Genomic DNA, 3,813 nt, shown 5'->3' with positions numbered 1-3,813 from the left:
CGTTTCCCCTTCTACGTAGCCTTCTTCGTCGTGGGTCTGTAATATCCGAGTCCTACTACGTAAGTCCTTATGTCATTTTATTAAATTCTTTAAGTTAAATATTTTGAGATAAAAGTTTTTATTACTTTTAATTATTTTATTTTAAGATGAGTATGTTTTATTTTAAAATATGGTTTATTAAAATAAATCAAGGGTATTATTTCTAAGACTTTGAAATATTTTTCCTTGAGTCCTTCAATTTTATTTATTTAGAAAATGGCCCAATTAATCTCTACCATTGGATTGGTAGGTAAAAAGCATTCTTGAGGTGGATTCATCTCCACCATCCATCTTCCAAGCTTAGATGATAAGCTTTGACCAAGGCAAAAGTTTCTCCCACCCTTTCACCCGTATAAGGCTTCTAAGGAAAGCCATTAAGCCTTTGACTCATAAGCTTCCCAAGGAAGCTATTGAATTGACTTTACCTCACACCTATCGTCCAAAGCAACACCAAAAGGTAAGAGTTGAAAATCAATTTCCTTTCTTCCCACTTACCCGTCGATCTACACCCAAGGAAAATGGAAAACTTCATCTTCCTCTCCAAGCAAGCCATAGCCAACCTTCACCTATTTCCTTCCTCTTCTCTTTCCATCTTCAGGAAAGCAAGTTCATCTCATCACCTTCAAGCCTTGTGACTCCATAGCAAGGGAAGAAGAAAAATATTTTCTCTCATCCTCTTCAAGCCATACGAGTATACTCCCTCCCTACTCATTTTTGGGTTTTGCCGCAAACCTTGGAACTAAAATTTGATTTCATCTTCTAAATGGTGAAATATTGAAGGTAATAGACTTTTAAATTATTCCTTAGTATGATTTACATGTGGGTTTCAAATTTCACCATTTCTTATCCATGATGTTTTGGTTTTGGGGTTTAAAACAGTGATACTGTGTTGCTCTTCTTCCACACGGGTTTACCACTATTTGGCCCTCTATCTTGCCTCTTGAAAGGGGCTAAGAGCTTAAGGTAAAATCCTAATTTGACTCATTTGATTTTAGTGTGATTTTGGAAGCTTACTATGTTGTTTTAGCTTATGTTTTGATGTAGTTAATTTCCTATATTGCAAATAAATATGTATGCCCTCTTTTTGGCCCAAACCGGATGGTATTATAGTTGTTTTGCTATGTATTTTCCTATATTTCGAAAATGCTATTTTGTTATTAAACTTGGTTTAATCATAGGAGATGATTATAGTGATTTTAAATTATATATGTTGGTATCATGTGCCTTGTGTTGAGATTTGGTTGGTAATCTATTTTAGGATGCTAGAGGTTTGATTTAAAGGTTTTTCTTGGTCCTATAATTTTATATCTTGCTTTTAAAGGTATTAAGTGAGTAAATCATAAGTTTAAGTGTTTAAAGGTTTTAAAGTTTCTTAATGGGTAACTTTGCTATATTTTATGCTACTTTAATTTTAATGGGGGGTTTTATCTAAACTAATTAATATATTGCTTATGTGAATAGGTTATAGCTTAATTAGTTTAGATATAAGGGATTAATAGTACATGAGGTATTATGATATGCAAAGTTGTCCAAGTATTTCTAAGTCCATGTCATGCCATAAAAATAGTCCATTTATGTTGTCCCTCGTTTGGTTAAATTCTACCTAACTCAATAGTCCGAAATATTGATGAGCTAACCTTTTTATAATGAGGGACTACAAGTTGATTAAAGGGCATGTTCCCTAAGCTTGTTTAGCCTACTCGAATTGCCTAAATCTATTTTAAAGCCCATTGTCGAGAATTCCAGATTTTTATCTCCTAATGACCATAACCCAAAGCGAGTTTGAACCAAAGAAACCCTGCTCGAAGCCTATAAGTTCTTAACTACTTTTCATGTAAGCTTTTAAAATAGCCTTTCCATGGACAACTAGCATGTCTTAATACTTAAGTTATTTCTCTTATAAGTTGAGGTGAGGAGTAGTCAATTGGGTTAATGTTAAGCATAGAAAGGACGTTAGATTGTAATTTCATGGCTTTCCCTTTTAAAGGGAGGGCTAAAGAATATTGTACGAGTATTAACACGCTTATGTTATTTATTGGAATAGGAATATTGATGAATGAAAGTATCGAGGAGCATAGAGGTATGTAGCTATGACCATACTTCTTACACCAAGTTCTCTTTATGAAAGAATGTCTATCCCTCTTATTGCAAATGTTCTTCTAAAGAAAAAGTAAATGAATATAGTATGTACAAGCCCTTCCTTGATAGCCCTTGTTAAGCACCCTATCGATTATAATTGTGTGTATGTATAAGGTAATGCACGTAAGTTCTACGTCATGAGATTTCCATACATGCTCTCAATGAACTTATTGATTATTCTTATATGTAGTATAATATGAAAATATATCTTTTTCATAAAAATGCATGTGCATTGGAGTAAGAAAGATGATGAAAATGTTTAGATTGCAAAAAAGGAAGGAGATGAACGTCTCATGCTTTATGCTTTATGAGATGCTCTAAATGACGCGAAGAAAACGTTTCAAAATGCCCCTATGAACTCGTGTTTTAAAAAATGGGAGGAAAAAATTTTAAGATGTCCCTATTAACTGATGTTAAATTGTCCCTATAAGCTAATGCTTTATGGATGCCATGGAAAAAAAATGATGTTTAAGCTCATACTTTAAAAGTGATATTTCTTCATGAATGCACTATTAAATGAAAAGATGATATTAAGTTCATGTTTTTTTTTAAATGATGTTTTCCATTAATGAACTGTTAAATGATGAAAAGGACTGAAAGGACTAACATGAATGAATGAAAGAAAGGACTGAATGAATGAATGCTTTAATGTATGAAATTTACGTAACGGCCATATAAACGAATGAAAAGGGTACTAATGAATGGGCAGATTGCAATGCCGGGTAAGTAGTACTGGTAGTGCACCCAGTGCTGCCCCCTGACTGAAAAAGGGACTCCCAACCTGTGGCCATGAGCGGAATCCAGGTCCAAAGGAAGACTGCTAACCCCAACACACTGGGCGTAATAGTGTGTACCGGCCAAAGAAAGTGAAACATAAAGTAAAGTTATTTCTAAGAAATGTTTATGCACGAGAGCTAAGAAATGTTTATGCATGAAAGCTAAAAAAGGTTTATGCATGAAAGCATTGTCAAGAATAGCAAAAATGTTTATGTATGCATGTTTCAAAAGAAAATAATAGATGCCTAGTATGTTTATTGCATGGTGTACTACTTACTGAGTATTCGACTCATTTTGTGTTAAATGTTTTAAACGTCCAGGTAATGATGAAAAGGCTGGGGAGCAAGGCATTACTGCAGAGGGAGAGGCATACGCTTAGGACCTTCCCTAACGAGGACAGTTATGTTACGAATGATGGGTTATGTTATGTATAGATATTTTAATTTGGGATGGACTCTGAGAGTCTCTTATGGATAAATGTTCAAATAGAATGTCCATTAGTTCCCTTTTATTAAATGAAAAAATTTAGAGTGCATGTGTGTCATGTCCATGCCGATCGCATGTTATTAGAAAAAGAAAGAAAAGAACAGCCATATAAGTTAGGATTTCATCCTTCCTGGGACGAGGTCGTGACAGGGTCTGACTCTCTCAATCATTGATTTCTTCCTGAGAAATGGCGGTCTGTCTTTGCCTCTCACTACAAGGGGACTCAGTACTTTTTTTGAACTCTCCTCTATAATGATATTGACAGTTGTAACTTCAACGTTGGAATAAGTTTGATGGGGCGACTTGTTAGTGAGGTAGCCAATGTTCATTGTATGTAACTTATGTATCATATCCTCGCAATTCTCATCAGAT

General features: G+C 34.5%; 1 long non-coding RNA gene across 1 annotated transcript; it reads left to right on the top strand.

Annotated features, from left to right (window-relative positions):
* The first annotated feature begins 426 nt into the window (after positions 1–426).
* On the top strand, positions 427–3,447 carry LOC108986009. The gene is made up of 4 exons (XR_001995285.2): positions 427–819; positions 919–1,002; positions 2,084–2,119; positions 3,276–3,447. It is a non-coding gene; the product is annotated as an uncharacterized LOC108986009 (long non-coding RNA).
* The last annotated feature ends 366 nt before the right edge of the window (positions 3,448–3,813 follow it).

Source organism: Juglans regia, chromosome 13 (assembly GCF_001411555.2).
Source record: "Juglans regia cultivar Chandler chromosome 13, Walnut 2.0, whole genome shotgun sequence".
NCBI classification, from domain to species: domain Eukaryota; kingdom Viridiplantae; phylum Streptophyta; class Magnoliopsida; order Fagales; family Juglandaceae; genus Juglans; species Juglans regia.
This window is presented reverse-complemented; position numbering and strand designations above follow the sequence as displayed.